Below are 25,158 nucleotides of genomic sequence, written 5' to 3' on the forward strand. Positions count from 1 at the left end.
GGTAGGTCAGTTCCCCAGACCCTTCCATTTGGAAATAGGGCTTATGCTGCTCCCGGCGGGCTCTGTTCATTCCCCAAAAGGATAGAAACCATCCCGTTTAAAAGAACTAGCTAACTACCTCTAAGACGGGTCATAAGAAGGCCGAGGGCAGAGGCAAGTTCCGGGTAACCAGCGACCCCTCCTGCGTCCATTCCCAGACCCCCGCCGCCATGGACTGCCACATCAGCGACTGCATGGCGCTTCCACCCAGGTTCCTTTCTAGGATGCACCGGGCTCAGAGGGCGGAGGCGGGCCTGAGGCCACAGGAATGGCGGGCTGATCCACCAATCGGTGGCTACTGAGGAACAGCGGCCGCCAATGAGCTGAGGCCTCTGCCAGCAGCCTCAGCCTCGGCCAGTGCCCCGCAGGGAAACCAGTTGAAGCACATCTGGACAGCTGTGCTGAAAAACTGTGCAGCCCTTTCCCGGCCCCGACGTCAGCGAGGCACGTTCCCCACGTCGTCTCCTGCTAGTCACTTATTATTTATTTTTCCCAAGAAGCAACTAGCAACCTAAGCTTGAAACTTTTCTCCCCCTAATGCGAAACGAGGCCACATCCCATTCAACACAGTTTAGTTTTCATGGGGCTCTGGGATCAAAAGAACAGAAACAGCAACAAAAGCCCAGCCGCTGTCTGATCTTAAGTGGAAAAGTGGAAAAAATAAAGTGTTGAGTACACAGACCAAGCTGGGTAAGTTTTGAAGACGCGCTGGACATCATCTTTTGACTGCTGGGCTCTCTGCTTTTCTGTTCTACTCGGTAGACTGCTGTTTATTTGGGGGAGAAAAATCACAGCTTCGTTACACAAACTCCGGGGACACTGGGCTTCTTTCTTGTCCGTTCAGACATTTCAATTTTTCCTTTTGGTTTGCTATTTAAAATTTATTGGGAAGGGTGATGCTGTTGTAATATTTCTTGAGAATAAAATTTTGGCTAGTCTTCAAAATGTTGTTAGCCTCTCTTCATACTGAAGTTGAATGTACTGGTAAATTACTTTTTCTTTTCTTTTTTCTGTGGCAACATTGTGTACATTTAAAAAATTGTATCTATCCTCCACTTTCTGACTATTTTGACAGAAGAAGTATCTGGTGTATTCAGAATTAACACAATATTTGCTGACATTAACAGTTAATGTCAAATTATTTAAAATTTGAATCATATAAGGAATGCTGGATCTTTCACTTAAATTTGAATGTAGTAACGCAAATATTTGTTTTTTCTATCTTCTCATTTTGAAAGAGGGAGACCTAGATTCCTTTATAGTTTTTAAAAAATAATTAAACATGATCAACCACTTTGTGTGTCCATAATCCTATAATTATATATTCAACCTATAATTCTATCAAAATAATATCCACAGTGGTTGTTATGTGTGCATGCTTACAGATAGCTCTAGTTTATATTTTAAGATTTAGAAATAGGTGATGGAATACTGTGCACAAGGCCTATTCCATCTGAAATATCTGACTCCCTCTCTCTGAGAGAAAAGCTTTGAAGTTGAGAGTTTTGTTGTATGTTGTTTAGTGTCATGTGAGATCTGATCAAAACTTATCTTTAATTTCTGGCTCTGAAAGCACTTGGTTAGAGTTCAGTGGAAAAACTGTTAGTAGTAGAGTGTGTTTTTTATTCAAAAGCATAGTATGGAAGAGGAGATAGAACAAACTAAAGAAGGTTTCAGGGATGCAGTGTCAGAACAGTATGGCAAAGAAACAGTAAGAGCTGGCCCTTCAAGTTCAATCCACAACTGCACAGTATGAACTTGGGTAAAATACTCAGCCCACTTCTGCCCCAGTTTTCTCCTCTGTAATGTATTAATAATAAATAATTACAGCTACTTACAGGATTCTCTGGAATACGGAGCTAAGGATCTTAAATGCTTAGAACAGCCTGGCATTTAGTAAGTCTTTGCTCTTGATTTCCTTCTTTGTTTTTCTCAGCTTCTTCTGTACAATTTCTTCAGTAGCATTTTGACCTCTGCTCTAAAAACTAGTGCTTATCCTGTTCTGAACACTTGCTAGCCAGGCATTGTGTGAAGCTTTGAAAGTGGAAGCATTTTAAATGGTGAGCAAGGCAGAACTGATTCAGGCCTTGCATATAGAAGGTTCTGGGGATAAAGGGGATACAGAAGGCCATCTTAACATGTGATGGTTTCATGGAAGGACTGCCATCTCTAGGAAAGGATATCGCCCATGTGCATTGGGGGTGATGGTGGAAAGGGTCCATAGAGCTGTGATAGTATTCTAGCAGTCAGGGGAAGTAGGGGCAAAGGTCTGGTGGCTGTAAAGTATTGAGCTGTCCTGGGAACACTGAGAAAATCTGTGAGAAATTAGTGGGAGGAAAAGATGGAAAACTTTCTGCTGGGAGGGCAAGAAACCAAAGCATGAATTTCTAGGTGGAAAAGGGAAGGTTTGGGAAGTAGATTGGCATGGGCCTGGTAAGCTGAGTTGACACCAGTTCCCATGTGAAAACTTTGTGAAATGATTCATTTCTGGTGACTGGTCCCTACTGCTTGCCCAACATGCATTCCTGATCTGTTCCAATGCTTCTCTAACTTCCATTCAGGCCTGCAGCTTGGATGGGTAGGACTGGGTGGCTCACCAGGACAGCAATTTGAATTCCTACTGCAGTGGCTGTCTTTGACTTCTGGTACTCTGGGACATTTCCCAGGCTATTTTTCATTAACAAAGCCAACTTTGAATCTTTGATGTGAGTATGCTTGTTGCAACTCTCCACTGTTGTCATACAGACCCAGTGTGTGAAGACTAGGTCTTTGCCAATCAAATCATCTATTTCCATTTTAATATCTAGGATTTTATATTTACACTTACTGAAGTAGATACTACTTGCAATAGGCACCTAAGTGAGGTGTCAGCTTACAGAAGGGTCTTGTGCCTTCTCTTCCAAGGGATCATGGTACTCTGGCCAATTGCTGTACTCTGGTGTGGCTGCTGACCACCTGCCTGACCTCAGGCAAGACATTGAACCATTGCGACTCTCCATGCCATCGTCTATGAAATGATCACCAAAACCCCTTTTCCTTGGGTGATTATATATTTCCTTCTTTTCTCCGTGAAACAGTCAGTTGTCCACACATGGCTATTTGATACATCTTTGGCTAATATTTTCTGACCACTTAACATGTGGCAGATGTTCTAGTGCTTAGCTTTGTGACATCCTCACAACAGCCTTATAATGATTGCTATCTATTTGTGTCCTGCTTTCATAGTTGAGGAGACAGAGACACAGGTGGGTTAAGTACTTGCTCACAATGAACAAGTGGAAGGTACAGACTCAGTCTGATCCCAGATCCTAAGCTTTAACCATTAGGCTGTACTACCTTAGGTAATTATTACATGAGAAATTGTGACTCCTCTTCCTCATCCTCTTCTCTCCCCCTTCCCTCCTTCATTTCCTCCTCCTCCTCTTCATCTTTTTCCTCCTCTTTCCCCACCTTCTTTCTTTGTTGTGGGGTTTTGCTATGTTGCCTAAGCTGGCTTCAAATGTGTGACCTTCCTGCTTCAGTCTCCAAATGCTGGTATTATAGGTTCCACCACCATGTCAGGCTTTGTGGTTCTTCTTGTTTGTGGTAGTGATAGTCAACAAGTCCATGAAAAGAGGATCACAGGGGCCAGGGCCATGTTTGGAGGAACTATCTTAATAAAATTTGCCTTGAAGGTCCAGAATACCAGCAGGATTCTGTCTAGGAGGGATGCTCTACTTCACATGACCATTGGAAACATAGAATTTTTGTATTAATTGGATTTCACTTCAGGCAAACATTTATATCTTGTTTGATCATAGATAGCATCTTGATTTGCAGTAGACCCTCAATAAAGTCAATTAGTGTCAGTTGGAAGAGACCTAGGAGACTATTGATGTTCTATGGACTATACAGGGGCAGCACACAGCCTCCTATTCTTAATTCTTTAGAATCTCTGGTTTTGGATCATCCACCAAAAACTTTTCAGAGTGATTTTTTTGCCAGCACACTGCGACTTGGAAACTGTATAATATACTGTTCCTTTCCCTGAAAGTCCCTGCCTTGTCTGTCAGTTAGAAAACAAGATGAAATAAATATTGAGACTCAAATATATCTCAAGAAAGAAAGAAAGAAAGAAAGAAAGAAAGAAAGAAAGAAAGAAAGAAGAAAGAAAGAAAGAAAGAAAGAAAGAAAGAAAGAAAGAAAGAAAGAAAAAGAAAGAAAGAAAGAAGGATTAGTGACTGTAGTATCTGTAGTATTTTATTTAAAAACAGAGAAACTATGAAATGCTCAAGACTTGTACAAAAATGGGGCAGATGCCAGCTAAACACCCTAGACTGCTTGGGCATCCTAGTGTCCCCTTTTTTTCTGGAGATGCTGTGATTTAGGGACAATTTTTCATAATAAAGTTCAATGTGGGACTATTTTAAGAGTATAGCTACTAATCATACCCAATCTGGAATTAGCATTTTTTTCTGGGAATCCATTCCTTAAATATTTAAGGTACTGAATAAAGCTTAAAATATTAGAAAATAACTTAATCTGCTCTTTATCTTTTTACCTTAATGTAGTTACTCTTTAGACTAGTTTAGTGACTAAGCACACAGGCTTTGATGCCAGATTGTGAAGGTTTGGATCCCAGATTTGATTCTTACTAGTGTGGCCATGAGCAAGTCATTTCTCTATATTATCCTTTGATATGGGAGGTGCTAAAAGGCACTCCATGTAAGTATTGACCTAGTGTTTGGCTCAAGCCTAGACATGCAAGAAATTTATCTTATATTAAAGTAATTAATACATACATATGCTTGCACACACATATAAAACAAAACAACATTTTATTAAGAGTAAAGTGTAATGGCATTGAATGTATTCATACTGTAGCTCCACCATCACTACTAACTGTCTGTCTGTTGGACTTTTCTATTTGCTCAAAGTGAAATGCTTTAGACACTAGCTTTTTTTATCTCTTAACCTGTCAGCTTTTGGCAACCTCCATTCTGCTTTCTGTTTATATGAATCTGACTACACTAGGCTACTCATTTACCTGGACCCATACAATATATTTGTCCCTGTATGTCTGACATAATCCTTTTGGCATAATGTCCTCAAAGTTTATCAGTGTTGTACCATGTGTCAGATTTTGTTTCCTTTTTAAGAGTAAATAACTTTTATTTGCCTGTGTATTTCATCTTTTGTTTATCCATTTGTGGGTAGAGTAAGGTTGTTTATGATGAATACTTTTTTTGTTTGTTTGTTTGTTTGGTCTTTTTGAGACAAGGTCTCCCTGTAGCCCCAGCTGACCTGGAACTCACTATGTAGACCAAGCTGGCCTTGAACTCACAGAGATCCGCCTGCCTCTGCCTCCCGAGTGCTGGGATTAAAGGTGTGCGCCACCATGCCCGGCTATGATGGATACTTTTATGTGTCAATCTGACGAGGCCACAAACTCAGATATTTGGCCAATCATTATTCTAACTCTTCTGTGAAGATAATGAAGGACTACCTGGTGTTTTAGACCAGATTAGCATTTAAATTAGTTGACTGAGTATTCTCTATAATGTGGGTCAATCTTATCCATTCAGTTGAAAGTCTCCATGGAAAATGAATGGCTTAATTAAAGAGCTATGATTCTGGCTTCAGACTAACTTCGGAATTGAGGTTGTGGTACTAACTCTTCTTTAGGTCTCCAGTCTGCTGGTTTATCCTGTAGATTCCTGCAGATTTTTTTCAGCCTCTACAATTCCTAAAATAGTTCGTGTGTGTGTGTGTGTGTGTGTGTGTGTGTGTGTGTGTGTGTGTCCAATTAGTTCTGCTTCTCTGTAGAACTCTGACCTTTGACTAGTACATCATCTTTTGGGCACAGTGAATAGCACTGCTATGAGTATTGGTATATAAACATCTATTGGAGTCCTTGCTTTTAATTCTTTAGAGTATAGAAACTAATTCTATTTTTAATTTCTTGAAGAACCACACTAGTATTTTTCATTGCAGACGTACATTTTATTATATTTCTCACCAGTAGTACCTAGGTTCTCCACATCCTTGCTAACACTTATTATTTTCTGTTTCTTTTTAGATAACAGTCATCTGAATGGGTATGAACTGGTGTCTCATTGTGGTCTTTATTTGAATTTCCTAATGATCAGTGATGTTAAGCGTCTTTCTATGTATTTATTCACCATTTTCATATGTTCTCTGGAGAAACGTCTTTGTTTAAATATTTACTTATTTTGAAATCAGGGTTTTTTGTTGCTGTATTGTAGACATCCTTTATATTTCCTGGATATTAACACATTATTAGGTTTATGATGCCAAATATTTTTTTCCTCATTCTTTAGGTTACCTTTTCACTCTGGTTTTCATGTCTTTTGATGCACAAAAGTTAAATTTTGATAATCTAACTTATGAAAAGTTAGATTTTGATAAATTTTATCTTTTTTTCTTTTATTGTTTGTAATTTTTGTGTCACATGCACTGTATGTTTTCTTTTAAGGATTTTTGTAGTTTTAGCTCATAATTTTGAGCTTGCTTTGTAAATGGTGTAAGAGTTCAACCTAATTTATATAGATATTTAAGCAATTCCATGATATTTTTATTGACCATTATAATGCTCATTTCTGTATAGACATCATTAACAGAGAGAAAGCTGCAGTTTCAAAGCACTGAGTTATTCTTGACTTATTTTGCTAATTATGTCTTAAGTACTAGACTTTTTATTTTCTCATAGAATTATTCAAATTTCTACTTCTGCAGCTTTTAGTGTTTCTAGGGAAAAACACATTCTTGTGGCAAAAGGGCATTTGTTCTTAGTAACTGTCTCTCTTCTCTCTCTTTTCTTTAAAAAAATCTTTGTCTTTCTATGGAAATTATAAATATTTTGGAGACAGAGTCTCACTATATGGCTCCAGCTGTCCTGGGAATAGATATGTAGACCATTTCTGGATGGCCTTAATCGCACAGTAATCTGCCTTCCTCTGTCTCCTGAATGCAGAGAATAAAGGAGTATGCCACCATGGCCAGCTTCAGGCAATTAGAATTAAAAAAATACACACACACACACACACACACACACACACACACACACACACATTTGCCACAGAGTACACAAAATATAGCAGGGGCAGGGCTCTAAGATGGGAGCAGATAAGGGTGGGGGATCTAAATATGATGAAAATATATTGCATGAGATTTGCAAAAATTTGATAAAAAATAAAATTAAAATACACTAAGAAAAATTGAGTTTACAGAATCAAAAATGATGCTTCCCTTTTTATCTTTAATCCTAGTCCTCTACTTTCCCTGAGGTAACCTCCTATAGTATGGAACTGAGATAAGATATCCCCCAAAGACTCATGTGGTGAAAAGGCTAGCTCACGATTTGGTGCTGTTGGGAACTGAAGGACACTTTAAAAGCTGCAGCCCAGTAGGAAGTCTCAGGCCGTTGATGGCATGCCTTCGAAAGGGCCCTGACCTCTCTTCTTCCTTTCTTCTCTGCACGTAGATATGAGATGAATAAATTTCCTCCTCCAAATGCTGTTTTCATGATGTACTGTGCCGTCAAATGCACAAATAAACTTTGCTAATGGACTGGAATTTTCACAACGGCCACAAACTCAAGATCCTACTACCTCAGCTTCCTGAGTATTGTGTTTATAGGTGTGCCCCACCACACCCAGTACCTTTCCTCTTCTTAATTAAAAAAATATTTTATTTACTATTTTTATTTTTTATGTGTATGAATGTATTGCCTACATGTATGTAAGTACACCCGTGTCATGCGATGCCCACAGAGGCTAGAAGAAAGCATTGGATTCCCCAGGAACTGGAGTTACAGAAGGTTGTTAGCCACCATGTAGGTGTTGGGAATCAAACCTAGGTCCTCTGCAAGAGCAGCTATCTCTCCAGCCCCTCCTCTTCTTAATTTATCTTGGGTATTTGATATAGTAACAGAAAGAGGACTAGACCAGTACATAACCTTTTAAAAAGTATTTGTGTCTTGTTCTTCTAGACCTTCTGCAAAAGTCCATTTTCGTCTATCGCTTCAGATGTAAATATAATTAAAAATTATAAATAGGGCTTTACTGTGTACACTGTTTCCACCTTTCTTTTAACAAAGATCTAAATGCAATCAACCAGTTGAGACATGATCTTCACGAGTATATTTTATTTATGAGAATAGATAATGACACTTAAATGCAGGAATGTTCTTTTTCTAAAGGAACAGTGACACCATGCTAAGCTTGTCTAACCAGGTTTATTTGCTCGGTTTCCTCTCTCAGCCTATTGGCCTTTGTGAACCACTTGGCTGTGTAAAGTCTGCTTGACTTTAATGATTCCACAAAGGGCTATAATACTCAGCTATCTCAGGAAACCTCGAAAGAAAATGAGTCTTTTCTCCTGAACTGCACACCACTACTCTTGACCATCTTATTTTCCTTTGGTGCCACTGACAATCTTAACATGGAAAAAAGTCCAAAGGCAGTGAGGTACTCAGCAGCTCTATTTTTCTCCCTTGTACCTCCCTAGTGTTCCTGAAATTCCACAGGTTCTAGGAAAATATATACAATATTTTACATAATTCCCTTTAATGGGGAGAAAACAGATTTTTACAAAAAAAAATATGAGCTATTTAAGAAAATTGGTTTTCAGAATGGAAACTGTGTTCCTTGTTTAGCAAATAAGGACAATAAAAAAGCTGTCCGACCTCAGTCTCTGTTAAGTAGCCTTGCTGCCTTCAAAAGATTGTACAATGCCTTGGAAAATTCTACAGACTGTAGTATTAACCACAGCCATGCAGCTGACTTGCCTGGACATTCTCTCACAGAAGGTATGCAGCGAGGTCAGAACATCTGGGAAAAGCTCATTTGTGATGTGATGTCTGGCCTGGGTTGGGGTCTACTGATGTAGTGGGAGGAATTCCACAGCTAGGGGCCATAATCATACAGGAGAGCTAGTGTCCTTCATTACTAGTATTTAGAATTAGCTCCTAGCAATCACTGTGAGAGAAAAGTTTTACCCAAGGTCCTAGTTGAATAAATAAGTGAACAAAAATAATTCACACAGGACCTTTCCTAGGATGTTTACAGAGGCAGCTTCTCATCCTGCAGCTTTTTTCCCATGAACACTCACTTGTTCAAGCTGAATTGTGCTGGACTCCTGTTCATTTCACTCTTCCCAGAGCCAAGCTCCCCTGAGTGCTAGTTCTTGGTAACAAGTTAGGTGTGTAAGAGGCTTCTGCAATTGTTCTTGAATTGAAAGTATAATTAATTTCTGATTTGAGTCCATATCTGACCCAGAGTCTACCATGAATTACATTTTCTATAAAAAATATTATGCTTAATTTGATGTTAATTCGGTAGGAAAAAAAAAAAACAAAAAACAGAAGCCAAAGTGAAATGTAAGAGTTTTCTCAACTTCACATAAGTATTTCTTTAAAAATGGGTTATATTAGTTCCTTAAATATTCCTCTAAAGCTGAAACAAATTAAAATATTGTACATTCCCTAATTTGTAAATCCAAAATCTGATACTTATTTTGCTGAAACAAGACCTTACTACGTAGCCTGGGTTGGTCTCAAACTCATGGTCTTATCTACTTCCAATCCCCTAGGTGCTGGAATTATAGGCATATGCCATCATGCCTGGCTCCAAATCTGAAGCTTCTTAAGCGTTTATATACAGGTCAAAAAGTTTCAGATTTCAGAGCATTTTGGATTTCTGGTTTTCAGATTAAGGATGATGTAAACTCTATACCAATATTCCAAAATGACTGTTTTGGTGAATAGAAGCACTTTTGATCCCAAGCATTTAGGCAAGAGATAAAGGGACCCTCAACTTGTGACTATTCTATTATCCAAAAGACATAGACTTTGCATTTTAACTTTGAGGAAGAAGAATAATAAAAAATCAAATGCCAAAAAAGAATAAAATTTCAAATTTGACTTTATTTGTATAGATGAGGATCTTTTTAAAATTATATAGATCAATATGGATTCACCTACCCCACTTTTTCTTCTTTCTAAACCACTCATTTTCTCTTGATGTGTCCTTTTAAAAATATTTTATTCATTTTTACTTTATGTGCATGAATTTCTGTTTATATGTAAGTATACTATGTGCATGCAGGAAGAGGGTGTTGGATTCCCTGGAACTGGAGCTATGAATATTTATAAACCTCCATGTGGGTGCTGGGAACTGAACCTGGGTCCTCTGCAAGAGGAGCAATTGCTTTTAGTTGCTGAGTCATCTCTCCAGCCCTCTTGATGTGTTCTTTTAATTGAATTTTTGTGACTTTTATGTATTTTGATTGTATTTAGATTTTAGATCCTTTATCCTATCTGCACTAGCCTTATTACCAATTTTATGTATTCTCATATATATCATATATATTTTCAAATTTGTGTCCTCAAGTGTAGATTCATCCATTGGACTCTGGTTAACCTACCAAGAGTCACACCCTTAAAAGAAAATGACTCTCCCGTTTCCCTTCCCAGCAGCCATCAGTTTCTGATCATTTCTCAGATAGGGTTGGGGTTTCTTACCTGCTTCCCCACATCTATGCTGAGATTCTGTCTGGTTTGAGCTTACATGGTACTTAGGCATGCTGTCACCATTGCTGTGAGTTCATATTTGTAACTTCCCAGCTGCCTGGATAACTATGTTTCTTTGTGATATCCATCACCTCCAGCCCCTAAAATCTTTCTGCCTCCCTCTTCCACAATGGTCCCTGAGGCTTTGGAGGCAGAAGTTGGATATAGGTGTCCAATTCAGGGATAATCATGCTGCAGTCTCCTATTCTCTGACCTTGGCCAGTTGTGGGCTTCTGTGTTAGTCACCATGTACTGAATAAGGAAACTACCCATAGACTGCTTCTTTGAAGCCCTGCCTTTCTTCCATGCTAGGAGATTTTCTCCCCTTTTTTGATTTTTTCCTTCTCTTTACAAAGTAGGCATAATTCAGACTAATGATTATGGAAACATGTTAAAGGTAGATAAGTAACACACACACACACACACATGGGGTGGGGAGGGGAGGAAGAGGAGGAGGAGGAGAGAGAGAGAGAGAGAGAGGAATTGATTTGGTAGTATAGTATGAAGCACACAGGATCTTTGACTTCCTGTTTACTTTAATATAAAAATAATATAGATTTAATATTAAAACTGTCAGTAATGGGGCTGGAAAGATGGCTCAGTGGTTAAGAGCACTGACTGCTCTTGCAGAGGACCCAGGTTTGATTACCAGCACCCACATGGCAGTTAATAACCATCTGTAACTCCAGTTCCAGGGGATCTGATGCCCTTTTCTGACCTCTACAAGCATTGAAGCATTGCATGACATGGGTACACCTACCTACATGCAGGCAATGTGTTCATGCACATAAAATAAAAATAAAATATAATAAATAAATATTTTTAAAAACTGGCAGTGAGGAAAGGAAAACCTTATAGAAAATGATCAGATAAGCTGGACTTTGTAGATAAAGCCCAGAGGAAGATTGGCTGCCAAGGGGGAAGATGTTGAGGAATCATGAGGGGAGTTGGGGTTGGAGGCTGAGGAGGTGTCTTACCTTTAAGCAGGGACTGTGGCGATTAGACTCCTCCAGCTTGTCAATCCTGGTCATCTGTACTCAGTTTGTGTATACTCTGGGTATGAGGACAGATTGCAGAAAAGCAGGATGACTGTTTCCCTTTATTGCTTTCATGACTGTCCAGATTTCTCTTGGTGATCCTGGGACAGTTTCATAGTAGACATTTCATGCCTGATCCACCCTTTTTGTGGCTAAACTGTTATTGTTCTTTGCCCGAATTACTGTACTAGTAACTCAAGTGATCTGTAAAAGATAATTTGAATTTCTTTGCTCAGGTCATTTGTAGCCTATTTATATTTTCAAAAAAAAAAAAATCCTGCTTAGATGTTACTGCAGTTCCAAATTATTTAGATATGTTTTAAATCTTTCTAGACATTTCCTTTCAATTTATATATTGGTTGAAGATGATAACACATTCTGCAGACTATACTGGTCTGTAGGCCAGTTTAAATGGCACTTTTACTCCTGACCCCTTGAAAAGTCCACAAGATAACCAGAGAGATTGCTTAGTAATGCAAATAAATGTTACCCCTTTCCCCTGTTAAGCACTTCAATGGCTTTGTCTTGCATTTAAAAGAAAGCCAGATGTTTACTCTGGCCTAGAAGGCCCTAGGTCATCCACCTGACCCTGTCTTTATCTACCCACTTCCAGCTTCCATTCCCACCTTTGCCCACTAGGTGTCCTCAGTGCTAATGAAGCGCAGTCGGATTTTTAAAGTATGTTTAAATAAAGAACAAAAGATTTAGGGTGTGAGGTGTACTTTCTTTTTTTTTTTTTCTTTTCATCTACCAGATCAAGCATGAACAAGCATTTCCATCACCATCTCTATCAATGAGAGCCCTTCACTAGCTTCAGAATGAGCAAGATGCCAGGCCTAAAATAAGTCTCAGATAGGCACTTTGCTTTAGTAGTATAGCCTATTGGTCCCCTGGCCACCTCAACCTAAAAGCACCTGCTTTCTGTTCATGGCTCAGAAGTGCTTTTAGTCTGTCCCTTCAGAAGAAGTGGAGGTCTATTGGGGGTAAGACTGTGGGTGGGTAAGCTCATCCGCTGTGATTTTTAAATTATTTTTAAATAAAAAAAAAAAAATTTAGGGTTTGGGCTTTTCTTTTTTTTTTTTTTTTTTCTTTTCATCTACCAGATCAAGCATGAACAAGCATTTCCATCACCATCTCTATCAATGAGAGCCCTTCACTAGCTTCAGAATGAGCAAGATGCCAGGCCTAAAATAAGTCTCAGATAGGCACTTTGCTTTAGTAGTATAGCCTATTGGTCCCCTGGCCACCTCAACCTAAAAGCACCTGCTTTCTGTTCATGGCTCAGAAGTGCTTTTAGTCTGTCCCTTCAGAAGAAGTGGAGGTCTATTGGGGGTAAGACTGTGGGTGGGTAAGCTCATTCCAAATGTCCCTGAGATTGGGGAATAGCATGTTTGTAGTGGATAGTTGTTATCTTGTTGCCATTGCTGAGGATCCTTCATAGGCAGCATGGCTGTCATGGTTTGTGGTTACTTAGAGAACTGAGGGGAAACATCCATCCCAGGCAGTTTCCTACAATATTGGCTTTGACCTTTGGTGCTTACTGCCCTGAGAGTCTCTTGCATGAAAGCACCTAGAACTTTCCCTCCCCTCACCTCTGTGCATTGTGGCAAGAAAAGAGAAAGATTATCTGCAACTAGAATGGTTCGTTGAGCCACAGAAAACCATGGGTTCTAGAAAGCTGACCTGGCAGTGTTCACAACTTTTTACTGTGTCGTCTATACCAATGATTTCCGGACTCAGAAGATGATTCCATTGTCTTTGTTAATTAATTGTTGTGACAATGGCAAAAATTCTCATATTTTAATTTTGAGAAATTTATATTTGGAAATTTGTAGATTTGGAAATATGATGTTCAAGCGTCCTGGATGATTATGAGGTAGGTAGTTCAAGGAACTGCCTTTGAAAATGTATGTTGAAGTAATATCTTTGCTATGTAACATTTGTATTAGATGAAAAATGGACTGAATTTTAAAACATTCTGCTTCTACTTTAGATGAAGTAACATGGTTATATTTTCCTTTTGTCTGGAACAACTAAATATATCAGAAAAGAATCCACATTACAGTGGCTTGTGAAACCATGCTCATTAAGCGATGAAGAAAACTAAGAAATAGGAAGTATGTGGTCTCATTGCTTCATCTGTGAGAAAGTCCTGGAGAAGGCCCAGCAAGATGAGTTTCCACACAGGTGGCATTTGGACTTCTTGAGCCGAAGAGTTGGTGAGAACTTGGGGAAATAAAGACAGCTAGAATTAGAAAAATGCACTTGAAATGAAGAGAGCTGTACAGAGAAAGGGGACCTTAGATCCCTGTAGCGGAACCCTGAAAGAATTCAGCATCTGAGGAAACTAGTGGAAACTAAGTGCAAAGACTGGGGACTGTTATAGTTTAAATGTATTCCCTAAAAGGTCATGGTGTGGAAACTTAATACCCAATTTCATATGCTAATGGTTATGTGAAGGTGGTTACTTTAGGAGGTAGTTAGGATTAGATGAGATCATAAGGGGAAGGCTTCTATAATGGCCTTGATGACTTTAAAGGAAGAAGAAGAGATTGAGGCAGCAAGTTTGGGTTGTGTCTTTATGAGATGTCTTCTGCATATTGTTAGGAAGCAAGAAATACCTCACCTTCTTGAACAGAAGTTGGTGCTGTGCACCTGGACTTCCCTTCCTCCAGAACTGTAAGGAATACATGTTTTCATCATACATTAGTCTTAAGTACTCAGTGATAACAACATAAAATGGGCCAAAACAAGAGAAAAGAGCCTAGCACTTACAGAAGGCTGGGGATGTCGCCAGTTTCAGTCAGACTGGAAAGGCCCTAATCCATGTGGCATCAAATAGGACAGTCAGGAAAGTCTTGCCTCAGAAGTAGGGAATAATTAGCACCAGGCTTAACACTGCTCCTCATGTGCTAAAAAATCATAGAGCTGCAACTTTCCAGTGAATCTGTTTCCAAGTCACTTAGCTTCATCCCAGATGGCTGAAAAATATTTATAAGGATAAAAACCAGCATACTCCCAAAACAGGTAAAACCACAATGTCTGGCACCTCAAAATAGAAAAAGAGTTGTATTCAAAATGGAAATGCACTCTCCTCAACTGCTCTGGAGGAATATTTCCATGCATATTCAGGTCAAATAATTGGTACCTTCAGTGTAACATTTGTACATAACAATCCAGAGACTGCCAAACCATCTTCTGTGTTGACATTTGTTTTGGGTCCTGAGGTAATAGTTCTTCTTTGATGTCTATTATGTAAGCAAATGTATTTCACTCTATTTGATACCTCTCCATTGAATTATAGCAACCTGAATTCAGCTAAGGCATTACTCAACTATGTGATGTATTCTAATGGAATTCAGAGTAAGGGACAGTGAACATGGATAAGTGAAGTGGTACTAACTTTCTGAGACCAACAAATGACTCAAAAATCAAAAGCCTAAGAGGGCAGTAAGAGGAGCACCAGGGAGGAAAGAGTTCAGACCGGCTTAAGAAGACCAGATAAACCAAGGTCCAGAGTCAGAGGCCTTTGAATTCCAGTGAGGTACACGCTGAGAGTGACGTGAGTGAAGTCCATTAGCACTGCAGCAGCGGCTAAGGATCCAGGGCCTGTTCATTATCAGAGGCTGGAGGCTGTGGCAGAGGCTGTACAGGACAACGCATGGACAATTTCTAGAGCTCTGCCAGTCCACGACTGAGCTTTGCACTTTGAGCCTGCCTGTCTCTTCGCCCTCTTTTTTTTTTTTTTTAAATGTGGATGCCAAGCCTATATCTCTGATCCATTCCTCCCCAATCCTGAGGGTCAGTCTGACACACCAGAACAAGTATTGTTCAGCTTGACTGGTGCTAAGTACCCAGACATTCTTTCCCATTCTGCTTGTCCAGATAATGTGGATTTTTTTCCATATAATTTATCAGATTTTTGATGGTTAGAAGATCAGTTAATATTACAGTTCCAAATTGAATATAGTAATAGGCTATCATTATTATTCAGTCAAAAAATGTGCTCTTTGAGAGATGGGGCTGAAACTAAAGAGTTAGTCTTTATAAAAATTGGTTTCCCATCAATGGTCTTTGAACACTTGGAACACTCCCAGTGGTGACTACTATGAAGTACGTAACTAGAATTGGGATGTAGGAATGTAGGGTGGATGCTAGTCAGTACTACCATCACCACAATGATCTTCAGGGTCAGAACAATTCACTTACAGTATTTAATAATTACAACAATATCCACAATCCCAGATATAGTACATGGAGTGTGCTTATTATTTTATTTTATTCTAGGTAAATATGTATTGGAAGAGTGTCTGGACTATGCTTTCCAATGAGAAAGACATAGTAAAGACTGAGATGCACAAGTGAGAGCTTGCTGCTTCTGTCTCATGAGCTCAGGATTGCCTTCCGTACTTCTGGACATAACTAAGAAGATACAGCTTTCTGCGGAAAATGTGCTGAAACTAGGTGGTGTTAATTATGACAGATGATTCTCATTTTACCTTTGGCTTATAGCTATTTATGTTCTGTAATGGTAATAAGCAAGACAGGGTAGGGTGAGTGAATGAAACTCTCAGTACTGATAAGCAGCTACATTCTAACTGGTTCTCAGATGGAAGTTGATGGCTCTATAAAAGGAGAGTTAGCTTGACTATGGGAAAACACAGTCAAGAGTGCTTTGCATTGCCACAGTACCAGTTTTATCCCCACTGACCACTGTTTTCTCTTTCCTGTATTACCCATTTTCCAAACTTGTGATTGTCCTGTCAGCAACTTCTTGTTGGTCCTTATTGTCACATAAATGCTTCAAAATTCAGAAGAGACTCTGACTGCTTGCTAACCTTCCTATTTCTGTGACTCTTATATTGACTTGGAAGTAGAATTGAATACTACTCTAGCGAGCTTTCCTTACTTGTCCTGAAATTAAGATAACTAGTTTTCTCCATATGTCTTAAATGAAGCAGATTTTGAAAAGTTAGGAATGGAAGGTGGTCAACTGAGGGGCTATTTTGATTTTGATGTATCTATGATCCAGGGTTGAAATTAGTTATTGAGGAAGGTACCCACTCCTATTCTCCATGAACACGGGGATTGTCTCTCACACTGAGTTGCTTTAAGACTGAATATTCTCAGTGCTTTACCAATTACTGGTGATGTTGATTCATGGGACATGTTGACAGATTTGGATATGAAATATAATTCATAAAGAATGTGGTAAGGCCTGAAAAGAAAATGCCACTGGCTAGAGAAGTGCTACTTTCCCTTCCTGTTTGGCACAACTTTAGATACTTTCCATGCTTTATTTGACAAATGACATTTGCAAATCCCTCCTCCGCTCTCCCTAATGCTCAGCTTCTTTTCCCTACTGTTTCATAGAATGTCTGAGCATATAAACTGATACTCTGTGTTACTATGGATGAGTTGAGAAAAAATTAAAATAAAGTAATGGGAAGCAGTTTCTTTAGGTGATGCTCTGGGATCTGCTTCTCATTTCCTTGTCTGAATTGATTTACTGTTTAATCTTTAGTATATTTCTGGGGGGTCTTTTCCTCTTCTAGGACAACTTGCATATTCAGAATTTCTAAAGGAGTAGGTTGTTGGTAATATATTATCTCCATCCTTAGAAAATAACTCGTTTTCTGGGGCTGGAGATATGGCTCAGCAGTGAAGAGCTTGTCCTGCTCTTGTAGAGGACCCAAGTTCAGCTCCCAGCACCCACATCTGGCAGTTCACATCTACCTGTAATTCCAGCTCCAGGGGGATCCTATGACCCCCACGGGTGTGCACACATGTACACACACAGGCACACCTGCATAATTAAAAATAAGATAAATCTTGAGAAGAAAGCAAGCCATTTTCAGATCTTTACTTTTAGATAGGACAAGCACAGTCTCATATGACATAGGTGTCCCACTTGTCTTATTAATAGATCAAATGCTTAAATCAGCATCTCTGACTACTGGTATTCATACATACAGCTCAGGTGAAGGGCATAGTCTGGAGTATTGACCTCATTCCCTTCCTTGGGATGAATGAATATGAGGTGGTTGGCATAGGAGGTTGGTCCAAGTGAGGGAAGCAGTGCATAGGTGAGCAAAATCCCTGTGGAGCCTGCTACTGGCATGTTTGCATGCCAGGCACATAAGTTGTCTGGATGAACAATTTCATGGAAATGATCAATCAGGAGACAAATTTAGGGAAAGCAAAAATAAATGAGAGTAGTTATTATTCAGTTATGGAAGAAACACCTGTTAACTGACACACTTATTCTTCCCGACTGAAAATCAGTGTCTTCAGGTAAGCAGGAAGCCTCACAAATGACAACCAGATTTGTGTGTCTGATGACATTAATTGCAGGGTGCTATGGGCCAGGTTTCTGTAGGCTGAGCAGAGGTGGAGGCTGGAATTAAGTAAAGTGTCCAGGGAGAAGCCTGTGAGTGGGAGGGAGAGAAGAGATTTCTTTGGGCTGTTGCAAGGTTAATGGTAATGAAATGCACTTTTCTTGAGTGGTGAGCAGCACTTGCCAGGCTGTGAGCTGAGTAGCATAGCTTCGGCACTCATGACCTGTGGGGACTTGGCAAAGGTAAAAGTATGGTAATTTTAAGCTTTCTTACTAGTTGTTGGTATGTGTGTATAGCTGCCTGTAAGGTGAGAAGTTTCAGCCTATCATTTTTATTACAGAAACCTTCTTGCTTTAACTCCAAAACAAAGTCTTGACTTTGGTTGTTTCACTCTTTCTACCCTTGTGCCAATTGTAAGGTGCTTAGTCTACTGAGACCAGGCCAGATAAATGTCCCAGAAGGTAGATTTGGACTGTGACACTCAAAGATTAGTTTACTATTTCTCAAATAACTTTTCATTTGATAATGCACAAAAAGCAAGAATTTTGGTTCATATGTACATAGTCTGAATCCAGATTTTACTGTATATTTGAGATATTGTACAAGTAATTTAATCTCTCTCAACTTCAGTTCCTTCACTTCTTTACTTGTGAAAGGGGTGTAATATCGACTTCCCAGGGTGGCGATGTGAGCAAAGGCCTTGCCTGTTGTGTTGCTTGTCACACAGTAGCCTCACAATGAAAGCTGCTTCCCTTTTGTTTGCCAATGCTTTTTCTGGCTCCCTTCCTGTGTTTGACTCCCAAAGCCACAAGTATTTCCCCAGTTGGCTTATTCTAGGTAATAGATAATCGAGGCAAAGCCAAAATTACTTCATTCCTAATGTGTCTGTGAAAACAGGTATTTTATACAAGAATCTACCATTACAGTTGGATAGGCAGAGAAGACATTAAAGGTATGTGTTTTTAATGCTGTTTCTTTTAATACTGACACTTTCCTCTTCTGAAGCTGTGAGGAATCTCACAACTGAAGTGCAAAACCTACAACTCATTCTAAGTTTCTATCCATACTTTCAGTACATCCATTTACCTCATCCATCATCCATCCAAGTTCCAGGGCTTCTGTGTAAAAATACTTAAGTACATGCCAGTTCTAAGCACTAAGAATATGGCAGTGAGGGAAAATGGAAGAACAATTCTGTATTCATGGAGCAGGATTTATGGACCATTCATTCTTGTAAAGGGGTGGAGAATGCAATAAGCACAGTGACTCAGTAAAAAAAAAAAAAAAAACATAGTATATTAAAAGGGAATGTACTATAGAGAAAACAGAGTAGGGAAGCGATGAGGTATTGAGACAGTTTTCAAATGATGTGATATGAAAAGGCCCCGTTTAAACCTAGCTTAGAGGAAATAAGGGGAAGAGCATTTTAGGCAGGAACAGCTGCAAATGCCAATCCTGGAGGATTGCAAGCCTGGAGGCAAGCCTGGCATGTTCAAAGAAAAGCAGGAAGGCTGGTGGGGATAGGCAGGGAGGAGACTCTAACAGATGTTGGGGAAGTGATGGGCTAACTTTTGTGGGTCATGGGGGACCTTTGTGAGGACTTGGGCTTGACTTACACATCAACAGGACAACACTGCTTCCTGTGTCAAGAATGTTCTGACAAGGGCAAGGGCAGAGCAGAGTCCAACTGGGAGACCATCATAATCATTGAGAACTACACAGGAATGGGCAGTGGAGGTAGTGTGATGTGGTCAAATCCTGGGATTGTTTTAGGGGCAGAGGTGCTTTCAAGCAATTCGTACATGGGAGGTGAGGGCAGATGAAGAATCCAAGGATGAATAAAATTTTGGTGTGAATAATTGAGAGGATGAAGCTGTATTTAAAATGCAGATGTGGCAGGGCCCCAAGTTCAGAGATATTGGGAAATATGTTCCAGATGGTTCTGAGTTTCAGAGACATGCTGGACACCTGAATGCAGAAGCAGGGAGAAGATTGGCTTGAAGGTAGGCATTTGGGAGAAGGCACAGTGCTTCAAGTTGTGAAGTAGGAAGAGACCCCAATAACTGAGAACAGAGAGATGAAGGATATAAAAGTGGGAATTCCTTGAAGACCCCAGTTTTGAGAGAGGTTTAGGAGATACTAGAATAAAGGAACAGCCAGTGAGGAGGAAAAACAATAGAAGGCTTTCAGAGAGAGTCTGGTAGTGATCAGCACTGTGAAACTCTGCTAGTGGCTGAAATAAGATAAGGACAGAATTGGATTGGCTGTTGAATATTACCATGTGGGTCTCTGCTGACCTGCTGAGAGATCTAGCATCATGTGGGAACAGCAAATAATAGCAAAATGAGGTGGGTCACAGTGAAGACAGAGACCACTAAACTGACCCCGAGATTTTTTTTCTCCAATCTAGAAGATCCAAGCCCCTCAGCTTCCCACTTTCTAGTTCATCTTTATTTCATGCTGCAATCCAAACTCTTTGGATTGGATTGAAGAAGGGATTTCCTTGCAGATGGGTTTGTTTACAGCCTTGTTGATTACAGGGTCTTGGACCACTTCCTTTTTTGACTGTGACAGACAGATTGTCATAAGCCTGGTTCTGAGGCTCCCAGGCACAGATGTGCACATCACCTTAGAATGGGAGGCACAAACTCTGCTAAGAGGATTCCCTGGGGTGTGTGATCATGGGAGGCAAGGGAGATTTGTTCTCATCTCCTCCCAGGGAGGCCTCAAGAATACGTGTCTGAACACCTGTCTTGTTACAGGCAGACAGCAGGAAAATAAAAACTTTTGGAATTAAGAGAAATCAGAAGGCTTTTAGAGAACCAAATGAGCTCAGTGATGAAGGGGAAAAAGAGGGGAGACTTGTGCACAAAGAAGCCTCCCCAGCTAGGACCCTTTCTTTCATGATTGTGATGATCCCATTAGACAAGCAGGGCTGACTTGCATTCAAAAGTGATTGTGGTGGGACAGAGTGGGGCACATCTGTAAAGCCAGCACATTAGAGGCTAAGGCAGGAATATGGAAGAGGGTAGCCTGAGCTACATAGCGGGGGGTCTATTTTTACAGACAAACAATGACTTGAATTTGGTAGGTGCGTTAAAGAGGCTCTTTCCTAGGCTGGGGACAGGGGATGAGCGAGATAACTTTTATTAAGGCAACAAGAGAGCTCTCCTGCAGTGCCGTGCATACATTTATAGTCTTTGTGTTATCACCCAGAAGCAGGTCTATTTCTTCTTCTAACTCCTTCTTGTTCATTCATGAAAGCCCCTCTACTTTTAGCTTATGAAAGCAATGTTTGTTTGGGTGCACTGAATACAGTTTTCAGGCTGTCATTTAGGATCATATTAAGATGTAGATGCCAGATAAAATATAAATTGATTTGCATCTACAGGGTTTTAGAAAGCAACACCTATGCGCCACGTGGCCCTTTACATTGGGAATACAACTACCATGCCTTTTGGCCACTCCTCCTTCCACCCACCCATCCCATACAAGCATCTGACTTTGTGGTTTGATGTGTATGATCCCTTCTAGGGCTGGGCTTCTGCTTCTAGTCTTTTCTACGCTCTCTTGGAAGAGCAACTGGGTACCAGCTGCCAACCTCACTTCATTCCTTTAGCTGACAGTAACCTCTTCCCATCATTTTCAGACCAAACAATGAATCAGAGCATCTCATCACTATGAAAGGCTCTTAGTTTCCTAGTCTTAGTCAAGAAAGTGGGAAAACAGGGGAGAATAATAAATGAAAGGCATCATGGTGTCATATCAGCTTGGGACCTGGAAGCAACCCTTCAGTATCAGGATGGGAGCACACCAAGGAGATACCCTCGTCTTCCTTGTCCCATTGTAGACAATGAATAAGGCGTTTTATTAATTTCAGGAAAGATGGTGCCTACTTTCCAATCATTTTCAAAATGATAATAAAATTCCTTTCGAAAATGGAGCAAGGTTCAGCGGGTGGAATTCTGGGGAGGCTGACTGCCTTACATTTGGGATTTTGTATATAGAGCTAAATTCCTTCTGTCATGTGGTCAGGCCTGCTCTGACAGTGTAGATAAATGAGGCCCAGGCAACATCTGTCTCTGGACTGAGGCTGGATGTAATAGAGTGAACTTCAGGCTCTTCTTCTTGCCCCACTTTGACGTATTCATTCCCAGTTTCAGTGGTGGCATCTTCTAGGCTGGGCCTGTCCACACGTACCCTGTGGTTGTTCACCCTATCCATTGTGCCAAGCTGGGTCTGGCAGCCTCTTGCCTACTCAGGCCATAGGAAGAGAATGATGCCTGTCAAAGCAGCTCAAACAGGTGGAGCTCACCTGGCTCCTGAGTGGGATCACCAGAGCTTATTTTTCAACCTTCAGCTCATAACTACAAAGGATCATTGTAGGACCAGCTCAGAGAGAGAAGGGGTCTTTATTTTTAAATGCTTACTTGTTGTTTTAGGGATTAAGTGGGAGTTCTATCCTGTTGCAGGTTTCCTCGTGGGTCCAGCCCATGAGGGACTGCAGGAAACGAGGGTTCTGGCTGAGGGGGTGAGCGGCATGGAGTCAACACCAGGAGTTGGGTGGAAGCAGGCCCTAGGCTGAGGTGCTGCAGACTTGTTTATTGCTGAGAAGTGCAGGCCTTATATATCTCTCCCCCGCCCCCAATGTCCCATAAGCTGGTGTGTTGCTTCTTGATAGATCCCCTCATCTGGGCAGATTGTAGGTTGGCTATTTTGCAGAAGTGCAGGTTGCCATTTCAAAGCGGAACCTGTGTTCTCTGGTGCAGCCTGTGCTTAAGCCTGGCACTCCCTCTCCTACACTATCCTAGAGCTTTCCTAATCCCCTTCTGAAGTAGTTATTGTTTTCCAGTGATTTCCTGCTGTCACAACTATGACAAAGGCCAAAGAGTAGGGAGTTATAAGTAAATGTTGGTTTGGGTGATGACTCTAACCTCACTGAGGATACAGTCCTCTACCCCTTCCTACATTTGTCTTCACCAGCATTTGTTGTTACTTCTTTTTGTCTTTTAGGTCATTCCTCCTGGGCCATTTGCAGCTAGGGAGGGAGATGAGGAGGTGCTGGGCAAGGAACAGTTGGAGTCTGACTTTCACCTTGATGATTCTCAGGGTTTTGTGGGAGTTGCTAATTTTTCAGATCTTTTTTGTTCTTGAACATTTTGATCTTACTCTTGTGCATTGGGTTATTTATTTTTAATGGTGCAAGGCTGTAGTGCCTCATCTTTAATCTGAATTCTAAAAGTGGGCTGCTCCTGCCCTGCACTTACATTTGAGAGATCTTACTCTTCCCAGGCTATTAGGCCAGGTCCTACCTGCTGTCATAGCTACTAGGTTCCATCAACATGGCCCTTTCAAAATGGAGTCCTTTTTCTTTATTTGCTATCATTATCATATTAACTACACACATTAATGATGTCACTGACTTTCCACACATGCGTGTGTCTTGCATGGATTCTGACCATGCACTCCTCTGCTCTAGTCTCTCCTCTCTTTTCTCCCTTTTCTCTTTCCCACTCTCCCAATGCTTTTTATTGTTGTTCCTAATTTATTTCACTTAATGTGGTGCCCTCAGCATCCATCTTCTTGAAAATGACTGGATTTCTTTATGAATGAATAATATTACTACTGTATATATAATTGAATCTATATTATTATTTATTTATTCTTCTGTTGACAGGCTATGTAGGGCAAATTCCATATCTTACCTGCTGAGATTAGTGCTATGGTAAAGATGGGCATGCCGGTATCTCTTTGTATGTCAACTTTATTTACATATCAATGGAAATAGATGATAAGGGAGGATTTTTGAGAAACTGCCATGTTGATTTCTTTTAAAAAAATATTTTATTATTTTTATTCTATGTGTATGAGTGTATTGCCTGCAAGAATGTAGGTGCACCCGTGTTGTGCAGTGCCCACAGTGGTCAGTAAAGGCTGTTGGATCCCCTGGAACCTGAGTTACAGACAGTTGTTAGCCACCATGTGGGTGCTGGGAACAGAACCTGGGTCCTCTGCAAGAGCATCCCATACTCATAACCACTGAGCCATCTCTAAAGCCCCCAAGAAACCTTTATGTTAATTTCTATCGTGTCAACAAAAGTTTTCATACCTACTAAGAGTGTGTTTCCTTTACTCTCACATCCTCATAAGAATTTATTATTTTCTGTTTATCATCGATCTTTAAAATTTCAAGCTAGCCTATACGGCACAATGAGCACATTCCCTCCATACTCCCTACTCACTCCCCTGCACCCCCCATTGTTAGTTGTTACTAATTGCCGGTGTGAGATGCTACCTCACCATGCTTTCTTTCTTCCTTTCTTCCTTCCTTTTGAACTTTCTCTAATTAAAAAAAATCTTGTGTATTTCACACATAAAATAATCCTTATTTCCCCTTCTCCCTTCCCCTTTGGCACCCTCCCAAAGTCTCTGCCCCCACCCCGACCCCCACTGGAGTTCATATATTCTGTCATGTGTATTAAGGCCTATTATATAAAGTTAGTGTCCCAAGATGTCCCTCAGTGCAAGCTCATCCACTTGGGTTTAGTCAGCCTATCTAGAGTCATTCCCATCAAGAAGATCAGCTCTTCCTCACCCAGCAGTAATCAGCTGCCAATAATTCTTTGACTAAGATTGGGTCTTGCTGTTTATTTCCACAGTTCTGTGCTGGATTTTTGTCTGCCTAAGTTTGCATGAGTCTTGTGCGTGCTGACACCATTGCTGTAGGTTTGTATGAGAAAGGTCCCAGGTGCCTGTAGGACTATTTCCATAAAATTATGCACCTCCTCCCTGGCTCTTGCATTCTTGCAGCCTCTTCTTCCACAATGATCCCTGAATCCTTGGTGGGTAGACCTCAATACAGGAGTCCTGTCCAAGGACCCACACTCTGTTGACTCTTACTCTCTGTTTTGGTCACTTGTAGCCTTTTGTGTTCCTGGACCTCTGTTGCATGAAGGAGCTTCATTGATGAGAATTGAAAGATATATTAGTTTTCCTTGCATCCCTTGCTCTATGTTTCATGAGTCTTAGGTGTAGAGGTAGCTTCCTAGATGTGCCACCTAGGTTTGGGAAATTCACAGAGAATCTCTGTGTGTGACCACTGGTGTAATTATGTACTAATCTCTGTTGAAATAGAAGAACTTAGATGGGTGGTGACTGGGATACTTTTTTATAA

The 25,158-nt window shown here is 40.4% G+C and overlaps 1 protein-coding gene across 1 annotated transcript in view; it reads left to right on the top strand.

Annotated features, from left to right (window-relative positions):
- Nucleotides 1–424: 424 nt before the first annotated feature.
- LOC103746344 (transmembrane protein 45A-like) overlaps nucleotides 425–25,158 on the top strand; it is a 109,769-nt gene continuing 85,035 nt past the window's right edge. Inside the window, exon 1 of the mRNA XM_008848480.3 lies at nucleotides 425–729. The gene's annotated coding sequence lies outside the window, so the exon portion shown is untranslated. The remainder of the gene's footprint in view (nucleotides 730–25,158) is intronic.

Source organism: Nannospalax galili, unplaced genomic scaffold, assembly GCF_000622305.1.
Source record: "Nannospalax galili isolate Female #2095 unplaced genomic scaffold, S.galili_v1.0 scaffold1184, whole genome shotgun sequence".
Classification (NCBI taxonomy): Eukaryota; Metazoa; Chordata; class Mammalia; order Rodentia; family Spalacidae; genus Nannospalax; species Nannospalax galili.